The sequence below is a fragment of the Salmo salar genome, chromosome 09 (assembly GCF_965601325.2).
Source record: "Salmo salar chromosome 09, fSalSal1, whole genome shotgun sequence".
NCBI lineage: Eukaryota > Metazoa > Chordata > Actinopteri > Salmoniformes > Salmonidae > Salmo > Salmo salar.
Genome location: NC_138299.1, coordinates 60,823,253 through 60,837,770, shown reverse-complemented (window position 1 = coordinate 60,837,770; position 14,518 = coordinate 60,823,253).

The window sequence follows — 14,518 nt, the reverse complement described above, 5'->3', positions numbered from 1 at the left end:
GCCACAGACTGCAGGTGCCATTTTCCCACAGACATCTATTGATGTGCCATCCTGAATCATCCAGTCATTGATTTACAACAGAGTACACACGATGGAAGCAAATTGATGCAATGTATTGTGGCCGTTACTTTGAGATGAGTTAAAATGTATTGGAAATGCATCTACATTTAAATAGGGGCACAAATCAAGTTGTTGTGTACACAGTTTTGCAGTTCAGAGCTGCAGAGAAATGCTTATGTTTCTATCACTGGGGCTCCCGAGAGGTGTAGCGGTCTAAGGCACTGCATCTCAGTGGTTCAAATCCAGGCTGCATCACATCCGGCTGTGATTGGGAGTCCCATAGGGCGGTGCACAATTGGCCCAGCGTCGTCCAGGTTTCTCCGGGGTTGGCCGTCATTGTAAATAAGAATTAGTTCTTAACTGCCTTGCCTAGTTAAATAATAATAATAATAAGCTCCAACAACACAGCAATACACAAAATTCAAAAGAAGAAGAAAAAAACGAACAAGAAATTAAGAGATATCAGAATGAGCAATGTCCAGAATATAATTATGTATGTGAATGGTGTGTACTGTACAGACATTGTGGGCAGAATATGAATAGAAAAGGTGTGTACAGTAGGATGAGCCATGACTAGAATACAATTCAGACATAGTGGTAAAACATTATGTAAACATTATGAAAGTGACCAGTGTTAAATGTCTATGTACAGTTGATGTCGGAAGTTTACATACACTTAGGTTGGAGTCATTAAAACCAATTTTTCAACCACTTCACAAATTTCTAGTGAACAAACTATAGTTTTGGCAAGTCGGTTAGGACATCTACTTTGTGCATGACACATGTCATTTTTGTTTACAATTGTTTACAGACAGATTATTTCACTTGTAATTCACTGTATCACAATTCCAGTGGATCAGAAGTTTATATACACTAAGTTGACTGTGCCTTTAAACAGCTTGGAAAATTCCAGAAAATGATGTCATGGCTTTAGAAGCTTCTGATAGGCTAATTGTGTCAAGCGCTAACCTAAGAGAGCTGTTTTTTCTCTGTTTAGTTAGGTCAGGGTGTGATAGGGGGTGGGCATTCTATGTTGTTTTGTTTCTATGTTTTGGCCGGGTATGGTTTCCAATCAGAGGCAGCTGTCTTTCGTTGTCTCTGATTGGAAGCCATACTTAGGCAGCCTTTTTTCCCCTTGGTTTTCGTGGGTAGTTGTTTTCTGTTTCGTTGTATTTACCTGACAGAACTGTTGGCTGTCATTTTGTTTATTTTGTCTAGTGTTCATTTTCATAAAAAAATAACGATGAGCACTCAACACGCTGCGCCTTGGTCTCCTCTATACGACGCCCATTACAGAACTACCCACCACGATTGGATCAAGCGGCGTGCCCAGGCAGAGATGGATACCTGGTCGATGAAGGAGTGGACCGAAAGGAGAAACTGGACTTGGGGCCAGGTAATAGACAGGTATCGTAGCCTACCGGGGAAGAACGAGAGGCAGCCCCCCCAAAACATTTCGGGGGGCACACGGGTAGTTTGGCTGGGCCAGGGGTGAGACCTGAGCCAACTCCCCGTGCTTATTGTGGTGAGCATGTGCCTGCCTCTCGCACTCTCCCCCCAGTGCGCCTCCATAGCCCAGTACGTCCTGTGCCTGCTCCTCACACTCTCCCTCCAGTGCGCCTCCATAGCCCAGTACGTCCTGTGCCTGCTCCTCGCACTCTCCCTCCAGTGCGCCTCCATAGCCCAGTACGGCCGGTGCCTGCTCTGAGCACCCGGTCCTCAGTGCGTCTCTCCAGTCCGGTGAGACCTGTTCCAGCTCCACGAGAAAAGCCTCCAGTGATAATCTATGGTCCGAAGCCTGTAGAGATGATCCATGGCACGAAGCCTCCAGTGATGATCCATGACTCGGAGCCTGTAGGGATGTTCCATGGCACAAATCCTCCAGAGGTAATCCATGGCCCGGAGCCTGTAGGGATAATCCATGGTCCGGAGCCTGTAGGGATAATCCATGGCAAGAAGCCTGTAGGGATGATCCATGGCCCGGAGCCTGTAGAGATGATCCATGGCACAAAGCCTCCAGTGATGATCCATGGCGCGGAATCTGATCCACGGCAACGCTCCCCAGTCCGGAGCCTCCGGCGACGCTCCCCAGTCCGGAGCCTCCAGCGACGCTCCCCAGTCCAGAGCCTCCGGCGACGCTCCGCAGCCCCGAGTCTTCGGCGACGCTCCGCAGCCCCGAGTCTTCGGCGACGCTCCGCAGCCCCGAGTCTTCAGCGGCGGCCTGCAGCCCAGAGTCTTCAGCGGCGGTTGGCGTTCCAAAGCCTCCGGCAATGATCCACAGTCTGGTTCCTCCGGACACACAGAAGCGGGGGGGATCAGCGAGCGGTGGGGGTGCTATGCCCTGAACCAGAGCCGCCACCAAGTTCAGGTGCCCACCCGGACCCTCCCCTATAGGTTCAGGTTTGCCCGTTACAAATGGACATAATTTGAGTAAATTGGAGGTGTACCTGTGGATGTATTTCAAGGCCTACCTTTAAACTCAGTGCCTCTTTGGTTGGCATCATGGGAAAATGAAAAGAAATCCGCCAAAACCTCAGAAAAAAAATTGTAGACTTCCACAAGTCTGGTTCCTTGGGAGCAATTTCCAAACACCTGAAGGTACCACGTTCATCTGTAGAAACATTAGTGCGCAAGCATAAACACCATGGGACCACGCAGCCGTCATACCGCTCAGGAAGGAGACGCATTCTGTCTCCTAGTGATGAATGTACTTTGGTGCGAAAAGTGCAAATCAATCCCAGAACAACAGCAAAGGACCTTGTGAAGATGCTGGAGGAAACAGGTCAAATGTATCTACATCCACAGTAAAACAAGTCCTATATCGACATAACCTGAGGCACTGCTCCAAATCCGCCATAAAAAGCCAGACTACGGTTTGCAACTCCACATGGGGACAAAGATCGTACTTTTTGGAGAAATGTCCTCTGGTCTGATGAAACAAAAATAGAACTGTTTGGCCATAATGACCATCGTTATGTTTGGAGGGAAAAGGGGGAGGCTTGCAAGCCGAAGAACAGCATCCCAACTGTGAAGCACGGGGGTGGCAGCATCATGTTGTGGGGGTGTTTGCTGCAGGAGGACTAGTGCACTTCACAAAATAGATGGCATCATGAGGAAGGAAAATTATGTGGATATATTGAAGCAACATCTCAAAACATCAGTCAGGAATTTAAAGCTTGGTCGCAAATGGGTCTTCCAAATGCACAATGACCCCAAGCATACTTCCAAAGTTGTGGCAAAATGGCTTTAGGACAACAAAGTCAAGGTATTGGAGTGGCCATCACAAAGCCCTGACCTCAATCCCATAGAACATTTGTGGGTAGAACTGAAAAAGCGTGTGCGAGCAAGCAATTCTCTCGCCTGAATCCAGGGGCAGGACTTGAGCAGGAAGCTACCAACGCTGCCTCTTCCGCCCTAGCTGTTGCTGTCCCAGCTGTTAGCCTGTGTGGGAGGGGACGACACCATCACTAGCAGATAGGCAGACACTCTGGGGTGGGTGAAAGATCAGACTCCCATTGTTTAGAAAGAGTGTGTGTACAGTAAGCTCATTATCACATTTAATTGCTTATACTGTAAGTCTTTGTTGGTGTTGTCAGGGATTTTGGCCAACAGCTAGCATAGACTGATCACATAGACAGTTCTCTCCCAGTTACAAGTTTCTTTAAAGTGGCACTCCAGTCTCCTTTTCACCTCATTTGACACCTGATTTACTTAAAAGACACATTTCAATAGGTGGTCCAGTAAAAAATAAAATAAAAATATCACTGGAGGACGTCTTTAAGGATGTGTACTTGGTCTTAATTTCAATTAAATACACATTGTGTTTAAGTAGCAGGCCTAAATAGACCAGAAATGTAAAGCAGTGAGCTTTTCCAATAATTACATCTGTGTGGTGGTGTGTAAGCACGAGGAAGATTAGACTGTGTACACAATCTTACTGAAGATGCATGGGTATTGCTAATTATTGGTTATTGTGTTTACCAATTCGAGTTTGAAAAAAAAGGATAGACCAAGTGTATATGCCATTGTATCTTCAGTAACTATGTTTATAATGAGATAAAAGGAATATAATGCTATGCCCTGAATTATGTAAAAAAAAAAATCAATCGAAAGTAACTACCATTCACTGTGTGAGCAATGAGCAGCACTGTAGACGTGATCCAAGTACCACTTTTTAGAGGGTAATTACTATGCGATCTTCACTATATGAGCCACATTACAATTTCCACCAAGTGGGTTACCCCTATTGGCGCAATGCGTAGAGTATCTGCCTTTCATGCCAGCAACCCAGGTTCACTTCCCTGTCCCTCTGTTCACTACATTGGTGTCAGAAGTGGGATGGTGGCCATGAGGCCATTGAGAATGCACCGCCGGATGTGTGATGGGGCTGCGATAGGTCTACACACGGAGACCTGCCTTCCGGTTCAGAGGGGGAAGTGTAGCGATCCTCACTATATAAGCCACATTACAATTCCCACCAAGTGGGTTAACCTTTCATGCCAGCAACCCAGGTTTACTTCCCTGTCACTCCATTTGCTACAATAGAGAAACATTTCTTCTATTTTAATTTTAAATAAAGCTTAGTTGAAACCAGGATTCTGGCAAACTGTTAGAGCATGCCCTTCTAAAGACCTTGGCTGAAACAACTAACATACACTGTGTGAGCAGCCATATGGGCCTGCTCCAAGTAGGATTTCCAAGACTGCCGGGATGGGACAGAGTGTTCTGAATGAATGGAGCACAGACACTACTGGATCTCCTGTCACTCATGGTCCTGACCGTGGAAGATTAATGACCCCGTGTCCAGTTGTCCACTTAACCTCCAGGCTTCTTTGAAGACACCTCTGTCTGTCTAGAGTTCAGCCAGGCTGCTAATCACACACTGGGGCATGGGATGGGTCAGTAGTCTAGTATGGTTATACTGTATGTTGTTCAATTATTTACTCTTCAGTACGTATGCAGATTAAGTGTACATTTGCATTTGCCTAGTATATTTAGTTTAGTAGTCTAAGTGTGTGTACTGTATACAGAACCAATAAATAGAGAGTCAGTATTAATTAGCACTTTTGCAGGGAATTTCCACATGTTGTTGTGTTACAACCTTTATCATTGTGCTACAATAAAATCCCGTTGTGTCAAAGTGAAGACTAAATTCTAGAAAATGCTACAAATTAATTAAAAATGAAAAGCTGAAATGCTCTGGTTAGATAAATATGCAGTATTCACTTTGTCCAAAGTTTTGTGTTACAACCTGGAATTAAAATTGATTTAATTGGGATTTGTTTTGTGACTGTTCAACACAAATAATCTATAATAAATTCGAAGTGAAAGGAAAATGTTAGACATTTTTACAAATTAATATAATTTCCTGGTTAGATAAATATTAACTCAGAGTCAATAATTGTAACTACACCAAGCTATAACTTTTTGGGATTAGTGATTAATCCTGCAGTCTTAAAACTTTGATTTAGCCTGTGATCAAACAATGTACAATTTAATATGAAATTCGAATTGGAAATTAAAGAGTGGACTAGACGCTCTGAAATTCAGAGACTTTCAAACAGGAACACAGCATTTCTTTAGTGGCCATTCAATGGTTGTGTGTTTCTCTAGAATACATCCTCTCCCATTCGCAAGTAAAGACATTACCTGTAAGTATCTACAGTACTATAATGGGGTGTTGGGCCACAGCTGTCCCAAAGCACTGAACTAGGTCCTTTTATTTCACCATCTTTCTCCACTGTACTCATATCACACCAAGTTATTTCAATGGAAAGTTTAAATCAAAAACAAGTTGATAAGTTTAACCGCTGAATCACAGATTTTTACATTCTAAGAGGTGCTGCAGCACTCTGTGGTCGGAGTGAAATACTGGTGTGAGAATGCTCTGCCCTTTGGTTTCCAGGCTTGAACAAACTGTAGAAAGGAGCTACTGTATCTTTAACTGCAATTTGATTCAATAGGCTACATGATACTCATGCAGAATCATATCAGAATCATACAGTGCCTTGCAAAAGTAGTCAGACCCTTGGATTTCTTTACATTTTATTGTTTTACAAGTGGGATTATTAAAATGTGTTTTTCATTTTTTGTCAACAATCTACACAAAATACTCTAATGTCAAAGTAAAAGAAACATTACATTTAAAGATAAAAAACTATTCAAGAACTAAAATAGCCATTGCATAAGTATTCAGCTCCCTGAGTCAATACATGTTAGAAACATCTTTGGCTACGATTTCAACTGTGAGTCTTCGAGGGTAAGTCTATAAGAGTTTTGCATACCTGGATTGTCCAATATTGGCCCATTATTCTTTTCAAAATTCTTAAAGCTCTGTCAAGATGTTGGTGATCATGGCTAGAAAGCAATTTTCAAGCCTTGCCATGTATTTTGAAGCAGATAAGTCACAACTGTAACTTGGCAACTCAGGAACATTCACAGTCTTCTTGGTAAGCCACTCCAGTGTCGAATTGGCCTTGAGTTGTAGGTTATTGTCCTGCTGAAAAGGTGAATTCCTCTAAAGCAGACTGAAGTAGGTTTTCCTCTAAGATTTTGCCTGTGCTTAGCTCCATCCTGTTTCTTTTTATCCTGAAAAACTCCCCAGTATTTGCTAATGTCAAGCATAACCATACAATGGCAGTTGCCCCAGACATAAGGCTTTGCATTTAGGCCCAAAAGTATTTGCAGTATTGATTTAGTGCCTCGTTGCATACAAAATATATTTGTATTCTTTTCACTGTCATTTAGGTCACTTTTGTGGAGTCACTACAACTTTGTTGATCTGTCCTCAGTTCTCTCCCATCACAGACATTGAACTCCGTAGCTGTGTTAAAATCAGCAATGGCCTCATGGTAACATCCCTAAGCAGTTTCATGCCTGTCCTGCAGCTCAGTTTTTAAGGACGACGGATGTGATGTGTCTGAGTGGTTAAATACATAATCCACAGCATAATTATTATCTTGGCCATGCTTAAAGAGATATTCAATGTTGGATTTTTTATTGGTACCCATCTACCTGTCACTTCTTTATGAGGCTTTCGAACGCTCCCTGGTCTTTGTAGTTTAATCTGTGCTTGAAATTCAATACTTTACTGAGGGACCGTACAGGAGTGGAGGCTGCTGAGGGGAGAACGGCTCATAATAATGGCTGGAACGGAGCGAATGGAGTCGAACACATGGAAACCATGTTTGATGTATTTAATTCCATTACACTTATTCCGCTCCAGGACTACCATGAGCCCATCCTCCCCAATTAAGGTGCCACCAACCTTCTGTGCCATACAGATGTATGTATGGGAGAAAGAGGAAGGGTTAGTCATTCAGTCCATGTAACTTCTTATGTGATTTGTTAAGCAAAATTACTTCTGAACAAATTTAGGCTTGCCTAAACAATGGGGCTGAATACTTATGGAACGACTATTTTAGTTACACATTTTTTTTATCTTAAAAAATGCATATTTTTCTTCCACTTTGACATGAGTATTTGTGTAGATTGTTGACCAAAAAATTACAGTTAAATCAATTTTAATCACACCTTGTAACAAAATCTCAAAGAAATCCAAGGGGTCTGAATACTTTTTGAAGGCACTGTATATGTGGTATATTAATATACATTACACAAAGACTATACTGTTAACAGCTTGTTGAGCAGGAAGCCGTGCATTCAGAAAGTATTCACACCCTCGATTTTTTCAAAATGTTGTGGTTTTACAGCCTGAATTTAAAATTGATGACATTAAGATTTTATGTCACTGGCCTACACACAATACCCTATAATGTCAAAGTGGAATCATGTTTTTAGAAATAAATTAAAAATGAAAATCTGAAATGTCTTGATTCAATACGTATTCAAACTCTTATGGCAAGCCTAAATAAGTTCAGGAGTCGAAATTTGCTTAACAAGTCATATAAGTTGCATCGGTTCACTGTATGCAAGTGTGTTTAACATGATTTTTTTTATTACTACCGCATCTCTGTACCCCACACATACAGATAATTGTAAGGTCCCTCAGGCGAGCAGTAAATTTCAAACACAGATTCAACCACAAAGACCAAGGAGGTTTTCCAATGCCTCGCAAAGAAGGGCACCTATTGGTAGATGGGGAAAATGTAAAAGATAGCAGACATTTAATATACCTTTAAGCATGATGAAGTTAATAAGGTACAGGCGTCCTTCTTAACTCAGTTGCCGGAGAGGAAGAAAACCACTCAGGAATTTCACCATGAGGCCAATGGGGACTTTAAAACAGTTACAGTGTTTAATGGCTATCATATGAGAAAACTGAGGATGGGATCAACAACATTTTAGTTACTCCACAATACTAACCTACTTGACAGAATGAAACCATTTCAAAACATGCATCCTGTTTGCAATAAGGCACTAAAGTAAAACTGCAGAAAATGTGTAAAATAAATTAACTTTATGTCCTGAATACAAAGCGTCATGTCTGTGGCAAATCCTACATAACACATCACTGAGTACCACTTCATATTTTCAAGCATGGTGGTGGCTGCATCATGTTATCAGCAAGGATGATAGAAGACCAGCATCCCGGAGTCGCCTATTCACTGTTGATGTTGAGACTGGTGTTTTGTGGGTACTATTTAATGAAGCTGCCAGTTGAGGACTTGTGAGGTGTCTGTTTCTCAAACTAGACACTCTCATGTACTTGTCCTCTTGCTCAGTTGTGCACCGGGGCCTCCCACTCGTCTTTCTATTCTGGTTAGAGACAGTTTGCGCTGTTCTGTGAAGGGAGTATTACACAGCATTGTACCAGATCTTCAGTTTCTTGGCAATTTCTCACATGGAATAGCCTTCATTTCTCAGAACAAGAATAGACTGACGAGTTTCAGAAGAAAGTTCTTTGTTTCTGGCCATTTTGAGCCTGTAATCGAACCCACAAATGTTGATGCTCCAGATACTCAACTAGTCTAAAGGCCAGTTTTATTGCTTCTTTAATCAGCACATAGTTTTCAGCTGTGCTAACAAAATTGCAAAAGGGTTTTCTAATGATCAATTACCCCTTTAAAATAATAAACTTGGATGTGCTAACACAATGTGCCATTGGAACACAGGAGTGATGGCTGGTGATAATGGGCCTCTGTATGTAGATATTCCATAAAAAATCATCTGTTTCAAGCTACAATAGTCATTTACACCATTAACAATGTCTACACTGTATTTCTGATCAATTTGATGTTATTTTAATGGACAAAAAATTTGCTTTTCTTTCAAAAACAAGGACATTTCTAAGTGACCCCAAACTTTTGAATGGTAGTGTACACTTGAGACAACATTGAATGTTCCTAAGTGGCTTAGCTACAGTTTTGACTTATCTGCTTGAAAATCTATGACAAGACTTGAGGAAAAAATATCGTACAGTACAAGTATGCAAAGTTCTTAGAGACTTACCCAGAAAGACACACAGCTGTAATCTCTGCCAAAGCTGATTCTAACTTGTATTGATTCAAGGGTGTGAATACTTATGTAAATTAGATTTCTGTATTTCATTTTCAATACATTTGCTAAAATGTCTAAAAACATGTTTTCACTGTCATTGTGTGGTATTGTGTGTATACATCCCTCCCAGATTTCATTCCCCTTGGTCACACACGCGGTTTGGAACATTGCTTTGTCCTGTTTGTTTTCATCCATCTCTTGGTAGCACTGCATGCATCAGAGTCAACATCCTCTTGCCATGTCTATAATTAAATAACTGGTGCTGCGCTGGATGCTAGCTGGATACTGGACACCACTCTCCCATGAGTCAGTAGGCCCGTTTTAACTACACTCCTGTGGGCCTGAAACTGATTTCACTGCTCTGTTTATCCAGCTTCACAGTGCCCTGTCGGATGATTTCCTGTGGCTGGCAATGAAAGGGCTTCCATTTTTTCAAAGATGACACTTTGGTTCACTCAAAACCATGACAAATCTTTCTGAATTGTTTAGATTCTGCAGCAGAGAGAGCACCATTCGGATAGTCCCAGGTGTGTGATCATTTTTTCAGTAGAAGTGGACAGATTAAAGTTTACATTGGGCATTAACTTATGAAGCTGGATTCTGTCAACCAATGTGGGTTTGACATCCCTATACACATATACTTGGCTATATACACGGGGTACCAGTACCGAGTCAATGTGCAGGGGTATGAGGTAATTGAGGTAGATACTGTATGTCAGGGATCACCAACTAGATTCAGCCGCGGGCCAATTTTTTCTTCAGCGGATGTTCAGGGGGCCAGAACGTAATAAAAAAAAAAGTTTAGACTGCATATTGACTGCAAGAAGCCGAAACAGATAATATTTGACTAAAACAATCATTTCAAACCTTGATTACCTTTGGGAACATTGTCCTGTGTAGGGTGCAGTCTTTCGGATGGAACGTTAAAACGGGTGTCCTGAGTCTGTGGTCATTAAAAATCCCATGGCTCTTACTGTAAGAGTAGGGGTGTTCACCTCAGTGTCATAGTTAAATTCTCATCATGGCCACCTAATCATCCCCTTCATTCCTAATTGGCATACAGTGCACTTGGAAAGTATTTAGACCCCTTCACTTATTCCACATTTTGTTATGTTACAGCCTTATTCTAAAATTGATTAAATAGATGTTTTAACTAAATCTACACACAATACCACATAATGACAAAGGGAAAACAGGGTTTTAGAAAATGTTGCAACTGTATTGAAATTCTAAAACAGAAATACCTTATTTACATTAAGTATTCCGACCTTTTGCTAGGAGACTCGAAATTGAGCTCCAGTGCCTCCTGTTTCCATTGATCATCCTTGAGATGTTTCTACAACTTGATTGGAGTCCACCTGTGGTAAATTAAATTGATTGGATAGGCACACATCTGTCTATAAAAAGGTCCCACAGTTGACAGTGCATGTCAGAGAAAAAACAAAGCCATGAGGTCGAAGGAATTGTCTGTAGAGCTCCGAGACAGGAATGTGTTGAGGCACAGATCTGGGGATAGGTACCAAAAAAATGTTTGCAGCATTGAAGGTCCCCAAGAAGATAGTGGCCTCCATCATTCTTAAATGAAAGAAGTTTGGAACCACCAAGACTCTTCATAGAGCCGGCCGCCCAGCTAAACTGAGCAATCGGGGGAGAAGGGCCTTGGTCAAGGATGTAACCAAGAACCCGATGGTCACTTTAACATTGCTCCAGAGTTCCTCTGTGGAGATGGGAGAACCTTCCAGAAGGACAAATTCTTCTACCACCAATCTGGCCTTTATGGTAGAGTTGCCAGACGGAAGCCACTCCTCAGTAAAAGGCACATGACAGCCCGCTTGGAGTTTGCCAAAAGGCACCTAAAGGACTCTCAGACCATGAGAAACAAGATTCTCTCGTCTGATGAAACCAAGATTGAACTCTTTGGACTGAATGCCAAGCGTCACGTCTGTAGGAAACGAGGCACTGCTCATCATCTCGCCAATAAATGTGCAAACATTTCTAAAAAGCAGTTTTTGCTTTGTCATTATGGGGTATTGTGTGTAGATTGATGAGGGAATAAAAAAAAATACATTTTAGGAAGCGGCTGTAACGTAATAACAAGTTAAAGTGAAGGGGTCTGAATACTTTCCAAATGCACTGTATACCACTCCTCACCTCTCCACCTGATAGCTGATGTGTGGTGAGAGTTCTGTCACCAAAATGGTTGCCGTGCATCACTGAGGTGGGTGCGACACATTGATGGTGGATGACGGGAGTTTCCCCCTACTAAGTAAAGCACTTGGACTACCTCAGTTCATAGATAAGTGCTATATACAGTACAAGTAAAAAGTATGGACACACCTACTCATTTTGTTTCATTATTTTTTTTTACTATTTTCTACATTGTAGAAATAGTGAAGACATCAAAACTATGAAATAACACATAAAATCATGTAGTATTCCTTTAATATATGACAGGGTGTAAGCCGTCAACCGCCCAGCAGCTCCCTCCTCCCCTCTTCTGTGGGTGAGGTTCTGTTTACTGTCATCCATTGCTGATCTGACCCGACCCATTCGGATCCTCACAGGATAGTCATGACACTTGTTAAGAGTTAATTTGTGGAATTTCTTTCCTTCTTAATGCATTGGAGCCAATCAGTTGTGTTGTGATAAGGTAGAGGTGGTATACAGAACATAGCCCATAGTCCATATTATGGCAAGAACAGCTCAAATAAGCAAAGAGAAACAACAATCCATCATTACTTTAAGACATGAAGGTCAGTCAATACGGAACATTTCAAGAACTTCGAAGTTTCTTCAAGTGCAGTCGCAAAAACCACCAAGCACTATGATGAGACTGGCTCTCATGAGGACCGCCACAGGAAAGGAAGTCCCAGAGTTACTGCACCTCAGATTGCAGCCCAAATAGATGCTTCACAGAGTTCAAGTAAAGGACACATCAACATCAACTGTTCAGAGGAGACTGCAAAGAAACCACTACTAAATGACACCAATAAGAAGATACTTGCTTGGGCTAAGAAACACGGGCAATGGACTGGTGTAAATCTGTCCTTTGGTCTGATGAGTTCAAATTGGAGATTTTTGGTTCCAACCGCCGTGTATTTGTGAGACGCAGAGTAGGTGAACGGATGATCTCTGTATGTGTGGTTCTCACCGTGAAGCATGGAGGAGCAGGTGTGATGGTGTGGGGGTGCTTTGCTGTGACACTGTCAGTGATTTATTTAGAATTCAAGGAACACTTAACCAGCATGGCTACCACAGCATTCTGCAGCGATACGCCATCCCATCTGGTTTGCGCTTAGTGGGAATATCAGTTGTTTTTCAACAGGACAACGACCCAACACACCTCCAGGCTGTGTAAGGGCTATTTGACGAAGAAGGAGAGTGATTGAGTGCTGCATCAGATGATCTGGCCTCCACAATCACCTGACCTCAACTCAATTGAGATGGTATGGAATGAGTTGGCCTGCAGAGTGAAGGAAGACTGTTTTAAAAGCATTCCAGGTGAAGCTGATTGAGAGAATGCCAAGAGTGTGCAAAGCTATAAAAAATATATTTTGATGTGTTTAGCACTTTTTTGGTTACTATATAATTTCGTATGTGTTATTTCATAGTTTTGATGTCTTCACTATTATTATACAATGTAGAAAATAGTACAAATAAAGAAAAATCATTGAATGAGTAGGTGTTTTAAAACTTTTGACCAGTAGTGTACATCTTATTCAGGTTGGAGAGGGCAGTGTGATTGAGTCATCTATGGATCAGTTGGTGCGGTATGCGAATTGGAGTGGGTCCAGGGTGTCATGAATATGTTGATGTGAGCAATGACCAGCCTTTTAAAGCATTTCATGGCTACAGATGTGACTGCTTCAGCGCAATAGTCATTTAGACAGGTTACTTTGGCATTCTTGGGAACAGGGACTATGGTGATCTGCTTGAAACATGGCGGTATTATAGACAGGCCAAATGCATTTGAAAGAAGACTATTTGAACCCAGGTCTGCAGTATACCACTTCTGACTTCTCTCCATGTGCTTCTGTGCTCAACAATTTTTCCCTCTGCTTCCTGGCACCACAGCTTGATCGTGTGTGGTAAACACCTTTGTTTTTACACCATATACAGTTGAAGTCTGAAGTTTACATACACCTTAGCCTTTTAATCCTAGTGAAAATTCCCTGTCTTAGGTCAGTTAGGATCACCACTTTATTTTAAGAATGTGAAATGTCAGAATAATAATAGAGAGGGATTTAATTTCAGCTTTTATTTCTTTCATCACATTCCCAGTGGGTCAGAGTTTACATACTCAATTAGTATTTTGAAGCATTGCCTTTAAATTGTTTAACTTGGATCAAACGTTTCGGGTAGCCTTCCACAAGCTTCCCACAATCATTTCTGACAGAGCTGGTGTAACTGAATCAGGTTTGTAGGCCTCCTTGTTCACACACACTTTTTCAGTTCTGCCCAAAATGTTCTATAGGATTGAGGTCAGGGCTTTGTGATAGCCACTCCAATACCTTGCCTTTGTTGTCCTCAAGTCATTTTGCCACAAATTTGGAAGTATGATTGGGGTCATTTTCCATTTAGAAGACCCATTTGCGGCCAAGCTTTAACTTCCTGCCTGATGTCTTGAGACATCCCACTTTTCGCACCAAAATACGTTCATCTCTAGGAGACAGAACACGTCTCCTTCCTGAGCGGTATGATGGCTGCGTAGTCCCATGGTGTTTATGCTTGCGTACTATTGTTTGTACAGATGAACTTGGTACCTTCAGGCGTTTGGAAATTGCTCCCAAGGATGAACCAGACTCTTGGAGGTCTACAAATTTTTCTGAGGTCTTGGCTGATTTCCTTAGATTTTCCCCTGATGTCACGCAATGAGGCCCTGAGTTTGAAGGTAGGCCTTGAAATACATCCACAGGTACTCCTCCAATTGACACAAATTATGTCAATTAGCCTATCAGAAGCTTCTAAAGCCATGACATCATTTTCTGGAATTTTCCAA